Raw genomic sequence first — 20110 nt, forward strand, 5'->3', positions numbered from 1 at the left:
ACACTGATATCAAGCGGTTATAATGTGCACCCACCCATCTAATACATGGGAGACCATAATCGGTTTCTAGGCATCAGAAGCAAATAAAGCAACGGAAAAATGAAATGGATTTTTGCATTATGAACCCATATGTTTGAAGGTTTTTACTTAATTATCCATGAATGGGTATTGCGTTATACTTTAGGTACACAATCTTATTATTTGATTTTTATACTCAAAGTTTAAATGAAACATCCCTTGTCGATTGTTTTATATAAAAAAAAACAAAGAAAGGCCAATATTATCATTAATGACAGAAGAATGAAGATAAAACCAATCGGTATAGTCCGTTAAAACTTTAAAATTTGGAAAATTACATCACTAACTCAATGCACACGGACGATTGATACAAGCATATATCACTAACTCTTTTTTGAGTTACTTACAAATTATCAAATTATTTAAATAAGTTCTAATGACTCTTCTCATGTTGGTAATCTCGTTTTATTCTGGCTTGTTTTATATCCTCATTATACCATTCGGGTTGCTTATACTTTTTTCCGTTTCGTTTCTATTGGAGCATGTCTATTTAATACTCCATTTAAGGCAGTAAAACATATTTGTAAAGCTTCATTAACATCATCAGTAAGAAATATGTGATCGATAGTTGTTTCATAAAATTCTTGGAAAACTTTTTCTTTGTCAAAACTGTTGAATTTATTGTTTTATGACAGTTGTTTTACTCTGTAAAATGGTTCTTTTACATGCTTTGGAGATAAATACGGGGAAAATGGTCACTTAATGCAATGCAAGGTATTTGTACTTCACTAATTAAGTCTTTGTAGAATAAACATGATCTATTATTGTACAGGATGAATTACTCTTGTGGGTTTATGAAATAATTAAGACAAAACATAATGATGGTATTCAACCTGTTATAAGTACATCAAATTTGAAGTCCCCCTTAAGACTAAGAATTGTTATTTATGTATCATTCCACTTTCCATCTGCTATAAAAATGTCCATTCTGTTACAATTTTATGTAATCGGTTGGGGTGTGTTGCTTGGTATCTTCGGCGGCATGCTTCAGTGATATAGTTTGTTTGATTTATTAACAGCTATGGTCACAACACTATAGAAAAGGACAAAAGTTCCACTATACAAGATGACAAAACGAACATACAGCGGTATCCCAAAACACACACCTCACACACACTACATACTGCATACATGGGAGGCCGTCCTTCCATGACCATGGCTGTTAATAGGATGTTAAAATAAACAAACAAATCTTATGTTAGTATGGTCGTCATATAATAGTCGTCTCTCATTCCGAGTCGCTGAAGTAGATTGCCATAATATTGATTTGATTTGGTCTATGCACTTCAAGAGTGCTGATGTTCCTGCTGATGTTAAACAGGGAGTGGGACGACTGGTTCGCCCGTTCTCGTATAATGTGACCGGGTGGGGTGTGTTGCTTGGTGTCTTCGGCGGCATGCTTCAGTGATATAGCACTATAAAAAGGGCAACAGTTCCACTATAAATGAAGACACAACATGAATATACCACAGTCTCCCAAATACGCACCTTGCACAACATACACGCAACACACCGCATACATGGGAGGCCCTCCTTACATGACCATAGCTGTTAATAGGACGTTAATTTATTAAATAAACAAATGATGTTAGATGTATTCCGTCAGCGTACAGCAAATAATTCACAGGTGCTCCGTTACTAAAAATGAAGTTAATAGTACACATCAACGAATGTAAATCCCTTTTTGGATGCTAGCTCCTGCAAAATAATATTATAAGGCACAATCGTCAGCGGAAGTCCACAAATAATAGGTTGTTTTTCACTCACAGCATTGATCCCCCCCCCCGGATAAGGCTTAATTGCTGTTCTGTAGACTTTACATGAGTTGTAAATGTTGCCGAAAGGTCATCAGAAAGTTTTGAACACCAACCATAATATTTTTATGTCACTTGGTGGTGTCGGATGAAGACAATAGCAGATTTCCTCACAAAGCGAAGGAACGTTATATTTAATATGGTTTTAACGAAAAAAAATTTCTGAGTTACACCAGTGGTATTGTGCTTAAAAAACTGTGGGTAGAGTATGATAAGTGATCTCGAGTTGTCTGCATTATTTTGCCATGCAGGTAGGGCGTTAGAATTGTACCTGCTTCCCCTATTGCATGATCGTAAAAGGCGACTAAATTTAGGATCTTGTCTTTTCTATTCTTCCTAACTTACTTTTATCTTTCCTATTGCCTCCCTAGGCACCGCCTCACTTTTGGCCTTGAGATGAGCGTTCGCCCCTGTGAGGAAGGCTGGGTTCTGTCCCCTGGCCGAGACACACCAAAGTCTATAAAAGTGGTAGTGTCTGCTCCTGCTTAGCGTTCAGCATACGGGGAGTGGGAAGACTGGTTGGCCCATTGTCAGTATAATGTGACCGGGTTGGGTGTGTTGCTCGGTGTCTACAGTTGCATGCTTCAGTGATATAGCACTATAAAAAGGGCAACAGTTCCATTATACAAGAAGACACAACATGAATATACTGCAGTCTCCCAAAAAATGCACCTCGCACAACATACACGCAACACACCGCATACATGAGAGGCCGTCCTTACATGACCATAGCTGTCAATAGGACGTTAATAAATCAAACAAAGAAACAAACAAACAAATTCTTCCTAACTGACTTTTATCTTTCCTAATGCCTCCCTTGGCACTGCCTCACGTTTGGCCTTGCGTTGAGCGTTTGCCCCTGTGATAAAGGATGTGGGTTCTGTCCCCTGGCCGAGACACATCAAAGTCTATAAAAGTGATAGTTCTTGCTTAGCGTTCATCATGCGGGGAGTAGGACGACTGGTTCGCCCGTTGTCAGTATAATGTGACCAGGTGGAGTGTGTTGGTTGGTGTCTTGGGCTGCCTGTTTCAGTGACATAGCACTATAAAAGGGGCAACAGGTCCACTATACAAGACACAACATGAATATTCTGCAGTGTCCCAAAACACACCAAACACACCGCATACATGGCAATAGCTGTTAATAGGACGTTAATTAACCGAACAAACATTATCTCTGATCACGTCTGATGTATCAAAAGAAAAAAGAGGCTACATGCTTGACGTTTGTGTTGTCCTCGACTGTGGTCTTATAATCTTTAATAAAGATCGCCAACCATTCTAGATAGTTTGTGCCCTGCACAAGTTATGTCCTTGTTGTGTGAAAGAGTGTTATGGTGACAGTCATCAAGTGTCTTGAAACATCACCATTCTGTCTGCTGGAGTGCACAAAAAGCAATGAATTTTATAGGTGGGCCGAAATAGCATTGTAACACTTTTCTTGCTATAGGTATTATGTGGCAGGTCCTGATTGGTTTCAGTACTTTGATGAATATGGTTTCGGTACTTTGATGAATATCTTCAATATGTCCAGAAAACAATTAACGATTATCATAGCTGAATTTTAGGTGTAAGTTTCGAAAACAAAAGCAGTTAACCAATGGATAGTAGAGTCCAGAATGAAGTTCCCGCATTTTTTTTTTTTTTTTTTTTGCATAATGAATGCCGCTCCCTGAAGAAAGTATTCATTCTGATCCTAGATAAAAAACAACACATTTTCTGCATTGTTTTTGTAACTCGTGTTATCAACAAACATCACGTTCACATTGGCCAGGTAAGCGTAATATAATACTGAATATAACTATAAAGTTAAACACATGAGATAAATTAACACGTTTTAACGTTAAGGTGTCTGTAGTAATGTACACATATCTTTATATAGGCCTCGGGCGCATCGTACGATAGCTATGAAAATCTAAAACATGTACAGGCATCTAACCCCCCCTCTCCCCCCTCCACGGCCGTATAACAGATTACCGATTACCAATGCAAGACTGCCTACCTGTAAATGTCTGTGAGACAACTGGTATGTTCTGTATATATGATATGTGTGTACCTAGGCTAATGACCTATAGCTATATATGCATGTGTTCTATGCATAGATTCTAGATTGTCTGGTGTATACTGAAAAGATGGACAATTTGTTTTTATATTACAAATACAGTACATATTTTATAAATTAACAGTTTTACATTAGTTCTTTTCGCGTTGTGACATTATTCGGTCCACACTACAAGACTTACTTCTTTGCTTCATATTTAGTAATTAAAGGCTATAACTTGGGCAAAGGCAATTTTTTTCAATATTTGATAGTTATAGAACATTCAAATTGGATTTAGGATGTCAATAATTCTACAAATCATAATCTAGAAAAGGAAAATAAATGACATTGCCTTTATCCTATATGCTAAGATAGGTGACTCCAGAGTATATAATATTAAATGTTTAAATATATTTGTTTTATTTTATGTTTAACTATTTTATGTTTAACACTCTAATGTAATTATATATGTAGAGAAACCTTGGTTTTGATTAATACCATTTCCCTTACAATAACTTTTTTGTTTGTTTTGTAGGTGCTTCACTCACAGCGTTTGGACAAAACTGCACTTACACCGTAGATTATCGTTCAGACAGATGGGAAGTTTTAGCAGCTCACTGTAACTGCATGGCCGGTTTAGGCGAGACTTGCACCCATGTAGCTACAATGGGTTTTTTTTTCAATTGGGGCAACAGTAAAAATCCGCAATTCACGGACAGTGACAGATGAAAAAGCTTATTGGTTACTAGCTTGTGTGAAAGGAGTAACATACAGCAGAATTGAGGATATTGACTTCATCAGCGAAATCCAAAAGGAAAGCCTTGGACTACAACTTAACTGGTACACCTGCACCAAAGAGAGGCCACATACAACCAAGAGAGGTCCAGAACAGATGAGGAATTGGCATCTTTCCTTACCCAGCTGAGTTTGACTGGTGCTGACTGCCATATTGACTGTTGCCTCTCATGCGAATGAGAATTATGTTCCGGAAATGTTAAGTGAATGATACTTACGGATTTGAGGAATGAAGACCTCTTCAGGAAAAGCTACTCTCCGGAGTCTTACACCATTGCAAGACTGTAGATAAATTCGTTTCACCCGAGGAGTCTGCAAGTGTGGAGAAAGCAACAAAGAATCAGAATGACTCAAAACTGTGGCACAGATTTAGGAACGGGCGTATAACTGCATCAAAGATGTACGCAGCTTGTCACAGCAGTCACATTGCACCATCACAGAGCCTAGTTATGTCTATATGCCAACCAGAAGTAACAAGTTTTAAATCAGCAGCCACCACCTGGGGATGTGACCATGAAAAAAGGCTTGAGACGCGTACAAGAAGGCCATGATGCTGCTGCCAATAACTTTGGTGTTGATGATGCCGGATTCACAATTAGTCCAACCATCCTAATTATCGGTACAACGCCAGATGCCCTTGTGTCATGCGATTCTTGTGGTTCGGGGCTACTTGAAAGCAAATGCCCATACTGTGTGGGTGATTCTTTTCTTGAAGACGACACCGGAGAGAATTCTAGCTTGGAGGAAACTAATGAGGGAAATTGCCTGAAAACCAGCCATTCCTATTACAACCAAGTCCAAACACGGATCAAGGTCTGCGAGAAGGATTTTTGTGATTTCGTTGAATGGATCACTAAAGAGGTACACATCGAGAGGATTGAGCTCAACCCAACCACCGTCTGGAATGACATCGCAGAGAAAGCTTCAAATTTTCACTTGATGACACTTATGGCCGAGCTAACTGCAAAGTTTTTCTTCAGAAGTGAAATTCTAGTACCTCTTCATTTTCAAGATCAAAAACTGTCTATATGCACTTGTCAAAAACGAAAACCACACAATGACACTGACCTCACACTCAATGGAATTAAAATTCCAGTAGTTGAACAAACTAAATTTCATGGACTAATATTTGATTCGAAACTGTCCTTTGTTCCACATATCAAACATCTGAAGGATAAGTGCTTGAAGGCGCTGAACATTCTACGAGTTCTTTCCCATTCTGATTCGGTTGCATACCGTGAAATGCTTCTACGTATCATCGGCATTTTTAACAAAATTTGAACGTTTTCTCATCTCATCTTATATTCATATCGTTTCGTCAATATTGTGCATGAGTTTTCTCATGTGTTTTTGCCAAGCCAAAACTGTTCTATCCTATTTAACTCTTTTTATTAAATTAACATTTACAATTTTGTTTTAGTTTTTGCTTGCCTTTTTCTGATCCTGATCTTTTAGATAAGTCCTTGTTTATATCCTGGTAATAATGCCTGCCCTGTAGTTTGGCCCTAAATGACCTTGATTGTCGATGGGCCGTAAAACACAAACAAACAAACACTGTCACTATTTTGTCGATCGTAGTTGTTGAATTGTCATGGGAATCGAAGTAGTTTAATGGCAAAGTGTCTTGAAGTATTTTGTACTTGTTACCTACAAGTCCAATAATACGTTCCACGTGAATTCTGAATGTGCAATCTTTCTGGTTTGTTCTACATCTAATGCAGCTAGCTGGAATTTTCCTTTGGTAAATGCTTGTATTTTTACCCCTGCACTCACTTGTGCCACACTATCAGCAATGTCAAATCCTCTGTCTGCTAATACTATATCCCCATAGCCAATTTGTCAAACAAACCACAGACATTGGTCACAAATTTGTCTGATAACCTGCCACCATAGCCCTAATAAGAGAAGAGATGGATCACTGCGGTGCTATCCAAATTAGGTACTTAACAGTATTGTGATGTTTATAGGAGGACGATGTCTGGGCTCTGGCCATCAGGTAAGAGGGTCTGTCCGTGAATATTTCAAAACAATCAATGATAAATGTTACTTTTTCAACCCAAAGTCCTTTCTGAATACCACAGGCATTATTTTTATAAGTTCGTCTGTACTTGGCAAATAAACAAGACACTTCGGTCTCATATAAAGTACATTTAGCTTATTTGCAAATACCTTCGACACTGTCCCAGCTGAAATCCCTAATCTGCCACATACAGCACTGGAAGGTTCATCTTTAGGCGCATGAATACCAGCATCACCTGTTGAAATTTTGTCAATGCACTGTTGTGTGTTAAGGGCATATGTGGCTCAATAAACATGAACAATAAACATGAACAGTCATCAGCACAGAAAAACCAGGTAGACCTGTGAAAAACTTTATCATCGTTATGGCGGAACATGTCCTCACTAATTTGATTGACTGTCAGCCGTGTTTTCAAATCTACATTTTCACCAGTTAGGCGGTTCAGTTCATTTTCCATTGAAAAAATAAGCCCACGTTCTAAATATGATGCTATTCCCTTTGTCTCATCCTGTACAGGATCCATTCTGGTTCTAGGCTACGTGTATTTATTGAAAAACTAAGGGAGATCAGTGATTTTACATTTTCCGTTCTTTTCTTTTTGCTTTGTCTCTCTCCATTCCTAAGTCCTATATATGGAGTCTGCTGAGCCATTTTCCTGGTGTGTCAGTATAATGTGACCGGGTGGGGTGTGTTGCTTGGTGTCTTCGGTGGCATGCTTCAGTGATATAGCACTAAAAAAAGGGCAACAGTTCCACTATACAAGAAGCCACAACACGAACATACCGCAGTCTCCCAGTACACTCACCTCGCACAACATACACGCAACACACCGCATACATGGGAGGCCCTCCTTACATGACCATAGCTGTTAATAGGACGTAAATAAACAAACAAACAAATGTTAGTGACGTCATTCCGGTGATTGTGACGTCACTGTTTGGCGGGACTGACTGCCGTTTCATTCACTCCTACTAAAAGTGACGTCACTGGAATGTTCGGGATCAAGTCATCAAATTTAGAAATTGAATCAAACGAAAGAAATTAAACATTTATTTACTGACATCTTAAAGTGTTCCTATTGCAATTATTACAGGAAATTCCTATCATCCGGTATCGAGTTCTGTGCCCGACTAATGTCGATATAAGTGCTGAAAATGCATTGTTTCTTGATATTGTTCCGCTTCTTTTGTTGTCTTAAAATTTGTTAAAGGAACTTACCGCGAAGGACGTCAGAACGCTTGTTTTCAACGGGAATAAACACCGTAGTGAATAAGACTTTCCAAGTATGGCTACAGTGAATATTTGCATCAGGGAAATAGGGACACAAAAAGACGATTTTCTCCAAAAATAAGTAAGTTAGACTACATTAATTTTGCTAGAACACTTAAAAAATCGGACTGATTTCAGAACAATTGGAATTATGAAGATATCTCTTGCAGTATTTTTATTGTTATTATTATTTATAATGTAAGTTAATTACAAGCTAACCGATATTTACATAATATATAATTCATTTTCAGTCAAATGGACATGACGTACATGTACAGAGAAATTATTTAACATTATGAATAATTTGCGTGCCCCTGTGCTTGGGTTGAGGTGGCCAATATTACATTTCACGGTCTCGGAATAGCAGTTGAGATGGTCATGGTAGTTTTTAGCTCACCTGGCCCGAAGGGCCGGTGGAGCTTATGTCATGGCGCGGCGTCCGTCGTCCGTCGTCCGTCGTCCGTCCGTCCGTCGTCCGTCCGTCCGTCCGTCCGTCCGTCTGTCCGTCAACATTTCCTTTAAATCGCTACTAGTCATAGAGTTCTGCATGGATTGTAACCAAATTTGGCCACAAACATCCTTGGGGGAAGGGGAACAGAACTTGTATAAATTTTGGCTCTGACACCCCGGGGGCAGGAGGGGCGGGGCCCAATAGGGGAAATATAGGTAAATCCTTTAAATCGCTACTTGTCATAGAGTTCTACATGGATTGTAACCAAATTTGGCCACAAACATCCTTGGGGGAAGGGGAACAGAACTTGTATAAATTTTGGCTCTGACACCCCGGGGGCAGGAGGGGCGGGGCCCAATAGGGAAAATATAGGTAAATCCTTTAAATCGCTACTTGTCATAGAGTTCTGAATGGAATGTAACAAAATTTGGCCACAAACATCTTTAGGGGAAGGGGAACAGAACTTGTATAAATTTTGGCTCTGACCCCCCGGGGGCAGGAGGGGCGGGGCCCAATAGGGGAAATAGAGGTAAATCCTTTAAATCGCTACTAGTCATAGAGTTCTACATGGATTGTAACTAAATTTTGCCACAAACATCCTTGGGAGAAGGGAACAGAACTTGTATAAATTTTGGCTCTGACCCCCCGGGGACAGGAGGGGCGGGGCCCAATAGGGGAAATAGAGGTAAATCCTTTAAATCGCTACTTGTCATAGAGTTCTACATGGATTGTAACAAAATTTGGCCACAAACATCCTTGGGGGAAGGGGAACAGAACTTGTATAAATTTTGGCTCTGACCCCCCCGGGGGCAGGAGGGGCGGGGCCCAATAGGGGAAATAGAGGTAAATCCTTTAAATCGCTACTAGTCATAGAGTTCTACATGGATTGTAACTAAATTTTGCCACAAACATCCTTGGGGGAAGGGGAACAGAACTTGTATAAATATTTGCTCTGACCCCCCCCCCGGGGGCAGGAGGGGCGGGGCCCAATAGGGGAAATATAGGTAAATCCTTTAAATCGCTACTTGTCATAGAGTTCTGAATGGAATGTAACAAAATTTGGCCACAAACATCCTTGGGGGAAGGGGAACAGAACTTGTATAAATTTTGGCTCTGACCCCCCGGGGGCAGGAGGGGCGGGGCCCAATAGGGGAAATAGAGGTAAATCCTTTAAATCGCTACTAGTCATAGAGTTCTACATGGATTGTAACTAAATTTTGCCACAAACATCCTTGGGGGAAGGGGAACAGAACTTGTATAAATTTTGGCTCTGACCCCCCCGGGGGCAGGAGGGGCGGGGCCCAATAGGGGAAATAGAGGTAAATCCTTTAAATCGCTACTTGTCATAGAGTTCTACATGGATTGTAACCAAATTTGGCCACAAACATCCTTGGGGGAAGGGGAACAGAACTTGTATAAATTTTGGCTCTGGCCCCCCGGGGGCTGGAGGGGTGGGGCCCAATAGGGGAAATAGAGGTAAATCCTTTAATTCGCTACTAGTCATAGAGTTCTGCATGGAATGTAACCAAATTTGGCCAGAAATATCCTTGGGAGAATAAGAACTGAGTTTGTATAAATTTTGGCTCTGGTCCCCGGGGCAGGAGGGGCGGGGCCCAATAGGGGAATTATAGGTAAATTCTATAAATTGCTACTTAATTGTCCTAGAGTTTTGTATGGATTGTAACTAAATTTGGCCACAAACATCCTTGGGGGTAGGAGAACAGAACTTGTATAAATTTTGGCTCTGACCCTCAGGGGGCAGGAGGGGCGGGGCCCAATAGGGGAAATAGAGGTAAATTCTATCAATCGCTACTTGTCCTAGAGTTCTGCATGGATTGTAACCAAATTTGGCCACAAACATCCTTGGGGGAAGAGGAACAGAACTTGTATAAATTTTGGCTCTGATCCCCTGGGGGTAGGAGAGGTGGGGCCCAATAGGGGAAATAGAGGTAAATCCTTTAAATCGCTACTTCTCATAGAGTTCTGCATGGATTGTAACCAAATTTGGCCAGAAACATCCTTTGTGGAAGGGGAACAGAACTTGTATAAATTTTGGCTCTGACCCCCAGGGGGCAGGAGGGGTGGGGCCCAATAGGGGATTTAGAGGTTAATATTAAAATTCCTTCAGAAAAGAAACAAGAAAAGAAAATTAATTACAAAATGAGGCCCCTCTGGGGCCTCTGTATATCATATACACACGTTCCTTCCACATATTCATAATTCTAAATAAACTAGTCAAAGACAGATATATCTGGATCAAATTATCGATAAAAAGTTACATATTAAGACCGCTATCATTGTGGGTAGCGATAGGCCTAGGACGTCTTTTTGCAGGCGGTAAATGGAATTTTCAAATTATTATTTGCCTAGATGAAATAAATGATTTGTTTTAATGTCCAGGAGACAGGAGTCATCTCGTCTTTCCGTGTCCACACCAAAATAAATCTAACAGGCCTATTCAAGGATACGTTCTTGGCAATCTGATTGAAATACATATCCTTATAACCACTCCGTTCAAAACCTAGTGATAATAAGGATCTGTATTTTAATCAGATTGCGTCCTTGGCCTACTGTAAGATACTGACCGTATATCCGATGTTAATCCTCAGATATATAATTATATATTTTGTAGTAATAGCTACATTGTGATGTTTACATCATTTTTATTTTCCAAAATCCTTGGGTTCCATATAAACTTCAATCTGATTAAAATACAGATCCGTATAACCACTGCGTTATATAAAGGATCTGACAATATCCCATAGGAGGTCACGTCCAGATGACCTTTATACCACGTGGTCTTCATATAGGCTACATTTTCTACACCTGTCGCATCCATTGAAAACGATATTTCGTCCCAGTATACATAAACAATGAGCGTTATTGTGCTCTTAGGGCGAGATGACTACGTAAACCAAAATAATTCTGACAGTTTTTTCAAACTATTTCGTCCCTAAAATTCACTGTCAAAATTTTTGCAAGTAGCAATTTGATTGGCCATTTCCAAAGGTCACCTGGACATGACCCCTTATGAGATTTTTTCAGATCCTCTTATCAAACTAGTGATAATAAGGATCTGTATTTTAATCAGATTGTATAAACTTCAGACTTCCCAGAAGAAGGTGAAAATCTACAAATACAACAAACTTATTGTCATAAGACTTCCATAAAATTGTACACAATAACAAAATCTTAATTATAAGAAATTGCCAAAATTGCCAATATATCAAAATTGCCAATGTATAAATTTGCCACACTTGCCTTTCTATGTTAAGTAGCCTATCATTCTGTAATGGACCCATTTAAAAACGATAAATCCACTTAATGCTGCCTGGGAATTCTTATGGGTATTGGAAGATACTAAATTTATGTATATTCACTAAATACGAGTTGTCATATATCATAGAATAAACTCTAATTACTCTTTCGGGTCATCCATATAACAGTTCTAAAAATAGCACATACGCTGGATTGGCGTATTTATCAAATATCTGTAAAGTTCTTATAACCAGATTCATACACATATGCAAATAACATCATTAATCAATTTTCTAAATATATACAATAAGGGGCGGGCAAAGAACTTACTCTGTAGGGGGACCTTTCCTTAATTTTGATTTTGTTAAGAACAAGAGGCCCAGAGGGCCTGTATCGCTCACCTGGTTTGTAATGCCAAGTAATGTTCTGAATACAGGTTCATTGTTTCTTTTCTGAAGGAATTTTAATATTAACCTCTAAATCCCCTATTGGGCCCCACCCCTCGCGCCCCCAGGGGGTCAGAGCCAAAATTTATACAAGTTCTGTTCCCCTTCCCCCAAGGATGTTTATGGCCAAATTAGGTCACAATCTATGCAAAACTCCTAAAGAAGTGATTTATAAGGATTTACCTCTGATTTCCCCTATTGGGCCCCACCCGTCCTGCCAGGGGGGCCAGAGTCAAAATTTATACAAGTTCTGTTCCCCTTCCCCCAAGGATGTTTGTGGCCAAATTTGGTTACAATCCATGTAGAACTCTATGACTAGTAGCGATTTAAAGGATTTACCTCTATTTTCCACCCCTATTGGGCCCCGCCCCTCCTGCCCTCGGGGGGTCCAGAGCCAAAATTTATACAAGTTCTGTTTCCCTTTCCCAAAGGATTCATTGTGGCCAAATTTTGTTACATTCCATTCAGAACTCTATGACTAGTAGCGATTTAAAGGATTTACCTCTATTACCCCTATTGGGCCCCGCCCCTCCTGCCCCTCGGGGGGTCAGAGCCAAAATTTATACAAGTTCTTGTCCCTTTCCCAAAGGATGCTTGTGGCCAAATTTGGTTACATTCCATTCAGAACTCTATGACTAGTAGCGATTTAAAGGATTTACCTCTATTACCCCTATTGGGCCCCGCCCCTCCTGCCCTGGAGGGACCAGAGCCAAAATTTATACAAGTTCTGTTCCCCTTCCCAAATGATGTTTGTGGCCAAATTTGGTTACATTCCATTCAGAACTCTATGACTAGTAGCGATTTAAAGGATTTACCTCTATTTCCCCTATTGGCCCCGCCCCTCCTGCCCTGGGGGATCAGAAGGCAAAATTTATACAAGTTATGTTCCCCTTACCCCAAGGATGTTTGTGGCCAAATTTTGTTTACAATTCTTGTAAGTAGCTCTAGGACAAGTAGAGATTTAAAGGATTTTACCTCTATTTCCCCTATTGGGCCCCGCCCCTCCTGCCCCCAGGGGTCAGAGCCAAAATTTATACAAGGTCTGTTCCCCCTCCCCCAAGGATGTTTGTGGCCAAATTTGGTTACAATTCATGTAGAGCTCTAGGACAAGTAGCGATTTAAAGGATTTACATCTCTTTTACCCCTATTGGGCCCCCCCCCTCCTGCCCCCGGGGGACCAGAGCCAAATTTATACAATTCTGTTCCCCTTCCCCAAAGGATGTTTGTGGCCAATTTTGTTACATTCCATTCAGAGCTCTAGATCTATGACAAGTAGCGACTTAAAGGATTTATCTCTATTACCCCTATTGGGCCCCGCCCCTCCTGCCCCCGGGGGTCAGAGCCAAAATTTATACAAGTTCTGTTCCCTTCCCCCAAGGATGTTTGTGGCCAAATTTGGTTACATTCCATTCAGAACTCTATGACTTGTAGCGATTTAAAGGATTTACCTCTATTTCCCCTGAAGGGCTCCGCCCCTCCTGCCCCCGGGGGATCAGAGCCAAAATTTATACAAGTTCTGTTCCCCTTCCCCCCCAAGAATGTTTGTGGCTAATTTTGGTTTACAATCCATGCAGAACTCTAGGACAAGTAGCGATTTAAAGGATTTACCTCTATTACCCCTATTGGGCCCCGCCCCTCCTGCCCCTGGGGGACCAGAGCCAAAATTTATACAAGTTCTGTTTCCCCTCCCCCAAGGATGTTTGTGGTCAAATTTGGTTACAATCCATGCAGAAATTCTAGGACAAGTAGCGATTTATAGGATTTACCTCTATTTCCCCTATTGGGCCCCGCCCCTCCTGCCCTGGGGGGGGGGGGACAGAGCCAAAATTTTATACAAGTTCTGTTCCCCCTCCCCCAAGGATGTTTGTTGCCAAATTTGGTTACAATCTATGCAGAACTCTATGACTAGTAGCGATTTAAAGGAAATGTTGACGGACGGACGGACGACGGACGCCGCGCCATGACATAAGCTCACCGGCCCTTCGGGCCAGGTGAGCTTAAAACACGTTGTCTTGCGGTGCCATCTTTACAGGAAAACGAAAGGTATTATGGGCAATTCCCAGAATCGAAAGTGAAAGTACTAAACTAAGATATATACAAAAAGAGGTAACTCGTACTAAAGTACATAAGTCAAATCTACATAAATCCAGTAACACGACACACATGTACATCTTAATGAACATGAAGCCCTCACCAGATTTTGTGAATAGTTTTGAATAGGCAAATGTTTGCATGATATATTAAAAAATCAAAGTACTGAAGGAAGTGTTATTCGAAATCATGAACAAGACATGTAATGATCCCAATTTCAAAACTATATGGTATAATTAAGATAAAGCATACAACAGCTTCCTCAAAGTTCATTCACATACCGGTATTCTCTAATGATACTTATCCGAAAGGAAGTGTTAAGCATGCAAATTATTGCAAACAGCACATCTCAGGTTAAAGGATTGTTGCTGTCAAAAATGATAAATTCAGTTTATACTGAAAAATGGATTTAATAGCACGTGTAGAAACCTATCCGTGTCGCACGTGACCGGAATTACCTGCAAGTCGTCGATATCGAGGTCAATTTTTTCTGACCGCGCCCGATTATACATAAAATTCTAGCCCTAAAACGGAAGTGATGTTATAATAGTCCCGTGGCTTTTAGCTGTACTATAACTGATGTGCTCTCACTTATATCGACGGTCAACAGAAAAAGCCGATCAACTATTTTTTTATGATTACTTTTGAGTGAAGTTAGTCGTACAATAACTTCGGCTTGCAATGTAAATAACTAAAAATTTTGTGAAATTCGATGTTCAAATACTCTAATTTATGCACTAATTGCAGCGTATCTTAGTGTAATTATGAAAGGAAAATCACACAGAAAGTTTCCGAATTTTTGTCAAGGAGTTCAGCGATGAATAAAGTTTTAATAAAATAATATAATTTCCTGTAGGTCTGTATCTTTGTGAATTGCAAAGTTTTTGAAAGTAAAAGAAATTATACGTAACAATTTTCTGAAATCCTTGATTAAAAACTCATGAATATGATGCATGGACGTACGTACACACCGATGATTTGATCATTACCATAACATTGTGTTTTTGTGTTGCTAATCGAATTAATTGTGATACATTTATTTACAATGAAGTAATAGGATTTCAAATTTATTTTTGATGAATTATAAAAGATAAAAATGTTGGATAGATTAAGCAAAAAAAACAAAACTATTTTTTCCGACCGTACGGTCGCTTATCCAAAATTTAATCGATATCCGAGTAGATACATCGATATAGATTATAATTAGTCCCATACCTTTGGTTTGATGGTTATTTAATACCTGGACATGTAATACTGGTTATGTAATACCTTGGCCTCTGGCCTCGGATATATCACTTACTCGGGTTGATAACTTGGTCCCTGGCAACAAACAAAAATAAAATGAATTTAGATACCTGTATTCAACACAACAAGCACCACAAAATTGATCTGATCCTTACTTTTATTTATAAACGCGTTCTCATTTTTGGCGAGGGTCACCTCGCCATTGTGATCGTGGTTGCCAAAATTCTCTTACAGTCAATTTCCTCAATATGATTGGCTTAGAAATTGCTCGCAGATACTAGCGCTCCTAGCGGCAGCGTATTCAACAACTTTGATTTTACCGGGAATTTTAAATAGCAAATTTTGAATATGAAAGTTACTGAAATAAGCGTATCTGTAACGTAGAAATCGGAATAGTATGTTACGGCTTTTCATAACCTTACTATATACACTATCCAAAAGATCTTCTGTTTGAAAATTTTCACCTGAATTGTTTACAAAGTATCTAGACTTTTCGTCCCCAAAATGGTGTTTACAATGAATGAAGACGTTTCGTCCCAAAAAATGCTTCGCTCCGAAGCTGGTTCCCCCTAGACGTTTACTCCCTATTAGTGACAGTTATCCCGCAACGGAAAAAAAAATGAAATCAATATTTCACCTCGAACATCAAAATTGATACTATAATGAATTTTGTAATTTGAATCAAATTTGTCTCGGAGCAAATACATTTCATGGCGAAATGAGATGCTATCACGGCTGTGTTATGACACATGGCCTTACTACAATGGAAGAAAGACAACTCTAACAAAATTTTGGACAAACTTGGTCTACTGATAAAATAGCACGTGACAGACGGTGAACATTTTGTAAATGTACAAGGTGGCGTAATCTTAAAACTAACGGCAGTTAATAAGGTATGAATATTTACCGCATCCATAATTATCGATAATTTCATAAGCACATGTATAAATATCAGATTATATCTAACGTTATATACTAAAGCACGTCAGAGATTACCACTAAACCATACTTTAAAACATTTTAGTTATTTTCACCTACAGGAGCTTGACGTTCTGATCATATACATACAGCATATTCATTAAACTAGGTAATACGAAGTAAATTTTTGGCCGAATGACATAAATCATATATGGAATGTTCATATAACTCGAAGTGATATTTTTTTTTGAACTACTAGATCGACGAAAATGTCGATTTCTTTTTCATAATTCTTCCGTAAAACAGCACTTAAAAAGCTGTTTCAATCTGTAAAAATGTAGAGAAAACTGTTAATTGTTTAGCAATTATCCTGAGTTATATTTTACCAACAAGCATCAGAGATTAGCAATTAAAACTTACATAAAACATACTCCCGACGCTTGCATTGTGTGATCACTCGAGCGGAACTAATCTCTACCATCTGGCACAGTCTTACAAATGCAATCGCACAAATGCCCACATGATCACTGTTTTTAGTGCGATTACATCTTAGGGTGTAACAATGTTATTTTTTTTTTAACTTTTTACTCAACAAAATAGACTTTACGCTTTTCATGATCAGCACCATCATTTTCTGTATAACTTATTAATTTACCACTGTACCCATGCATATGATACGTGTGTATATTTATACTTCTTTGTGCAAACATTATATAAAAACTGCTATATTACAATAAATTTATGAAGGACAAAACTCTTGCATGTAAGAACAGGAGGACTGAAGAACAACGGGAATTAAACTTCAATAATATTTCCTCTATGCTGGTATTGATATTTATGATTAAAATGTTTTAATTATATGATATCAGCCTTTTCAGTAATTACTCTGTTAATACATTTATTGTTTCCTTATGTTTAACAGAATGTCAGCACGCATGTATCATTTCAACTGAAAACAGTCTAGGAGAAGAATTGTGTGAACAAAAAGAAGTAATTTTCAACTGTGGAAGCTTAATATTGTAATCATTTTCAATCCGAAAATAATTACTATCATCATCTTCAAATTCCTTATTATGAATTTAACTGTAATGTGATTTAAGCATATACCTGATATTTGTTTATATTCTATGACATGTACATGCTTGAAATGAAATGAATAAATAAAAGATTATTTAAATTTAAAACACAATATGACATTAGCTGTTTATATTTTTTGTCGAAAACATATTAAGCTTATCGTTCATAACACACTAATCATCACCTTCGAGACAATTTAATGAAAATCAATTAAACATTAATTTGAATAACACAGGTCGTCTTATGTTTTCCCCGCCTTGACTATCAATGTTCCCTGATCACTCTGAAAGTATTGATTTTACCTTTTTTTTTGGTCACCACATGAACTGCCTTTAAATCAATCACACCAATGAGACATACATTTACTACATTCATTATAACTCTGTAAGGCAATTATGCAAGATCAGCGAACATTGTTGATTTACCTTGAATATCTACATGCACAGTATTGTACCATATGTAACAGGAGGAGGAAAAATGTAGCGGCAAGACCGGGATTTGATCCCGGGACTCTCCGAACACTAGCTTATCATGAGTGCTCTACCGACTGAACTACCTGGTCATCGATAATCGACCCAGTCCAGTCCCGCTACACTCCTCCCTCCTTTTTTGAATACATAACGAGACCCTTTCAAACACCACAGCCGTTGGTTATTTTAGTTGGATGCCAATTCTGTAACAGGAGAGAAGAAAATGTAGCTCTTCCGACTGAGCTACCTGATCACCGATAATCAACCCAGTCTGATCCCGCTACAAATATTTATCTGATTATTTTATCTCCCTTCCTATTTTCAATCTACCTTTATGACTTAGAATCTTACCTGGTGGAAAAGAATATTTTGTCTTACAAATCTTGACAAATTATGCACACTGTGATTGTTGGAAGCTAAACTACGTATCCGCTAGCTGATTGCTGTTGATTGTTAATGATCTCAAACACACTAATTACTTATTGTGCCAATTTAAGTAAATATATTCTACTCTTTTCAAATATTTCTGATTACTATTCATGTGTAATATCTTAAACATTGACATGTGCAAGGAGAACGGCGGTCCAGACCGCCGATGTTTTGGACATCTGCTAGATATTTCAGTGTCAGGTTACGGTGGCCAATAAAAGAAAACAAACACACAATGCAGTTTTCATATGTTATTTCTTCTAAATACAACATTTTTTGTGCAAGTTGTCAAGCATTTTATGGGGAATATTTTGCATTGAAATTGTCACCTTCATACATCGGTTTTGGGACTCCTGGACATTGTTTTCCCATTTTTTTGATGCGCTAAATATACTGATAGTAGATTTTTTAAGCATTTTCAGCCCTAAAAAGTACCTGCGCAAATTATACCAGTTTTTACGGTATATGATATTGGAATATATCCCAAAACTTTTTATCATATTATTTGCCAATAACACTGTTATGATATCAGAAATATCTGATGGTCTACAACAAATGTTACATGAATTTAACAATATTGCATAACATGGAAATTAGAGCTTAAATATCAGAAAGATAAAAATTGTGATATTCTCAAGACGTAAATCGGTACAACAACACAGTGATGTTTATGGAATACAGAATGAGATTTATAGAGAATTGTTTACATATCTAGGTACAGCAAAAAAATGTTAATGGTATTAGCCGCTTTTTTAACGAAAGGAAAAAACATGCTGAACAATACAATTAAATCGGTGTTTTGCTTATCATATTAAGAAATAAAGGGAATGGCATCTCTTCTCTTCATCTTAACTGGAAAATAATTTGATTTCACTTAGTAATGGACAGTTTTATTTTTAACTCATCACGCAGGTAATGTGGGATGGAAAATAATCAGTGTTAGAAAAAATTAATTTGGACTTTTTGTAAAACAATCCAGAAGTTAAGAAAAGTGTACCAACCATTTCATGGTCTAAGGTGATCAAACCCGTTATCCGGTTTGAATTGAAGTTCGGATACAATGTATATCAATCAACTTGCTGTTTTACAAAAGAATAATTACAAAACATGTGTTAAAAGTAGATCAATTCACCAATTTATTCAAAAGTCACATGGTGATATTGATAAGTCTTCTAGAGGACAGACATTCTATATCTAAAACATTTTGACATAGAAAAGTTTGGCTCTTGTCTTTCTCTGCTGCAAAACAATACTTGTTAACTGATACTGTACGTGGGTCCCAGGAACTTGATGACAATAGTCATTAAGAATGGATATTTTCATTAACATCAAATTAACAAGGAAAATGCTAAAGGTGTTATAAAATCATTTGACATATAACATCATAGGAAATATTAGAATGGGCTTCCAAGATTTTAGTATGTGTCTCTTATTTTACACCTTGGTGTCCAAGGAATCCTCAAAAGTCCAAACTGGAAGGAACACCAGCCAAACTTATTTCTTATTGAACAAAACTACAGTAGTATTGACCTTAGAAATATATTCCTCCTATCCTCGAGACCGAGCCATTTAGTACTTTCAGTACTTTGATTGAAGCCTCAATTGCAAGTTATCATAAAATTATTGAGTACCAAATTATTAAACTTATACCCATAAACCTTCAATTTTATTTCTTCTGCAAACTAATTTGTGGCTTCAATTTATATTG

General features: G+C 38.2%; 1 pseudogene; it reads right to left on the reverse strand.

Moving 5' to 3' along the window:
• Nucleotides 1-6124: 6124 nt before the first annotated feature.
• Nucleotides 6125-7271, reverse strand: LOC138316549 (uncharacterized; annotated as a pseudogene).
• Nucleotides 7272-20110: the final 12839 nt, after the last annotated feature.

This window comes from Argopecten irradians, chromosome 2, assembly GCF_041381155.1.
Source record: "Argopecten irradians isolate NY chromosome 2, Ai_NY, whole genome shotgun sequence".
Taxonomy (NCBI): domain Eukaryota; kingdom Metazoa; phylum Mollusca; class Bivalvia; order Pectinida; family Pectinidae; genus Argopecten; species Argopecten irradians.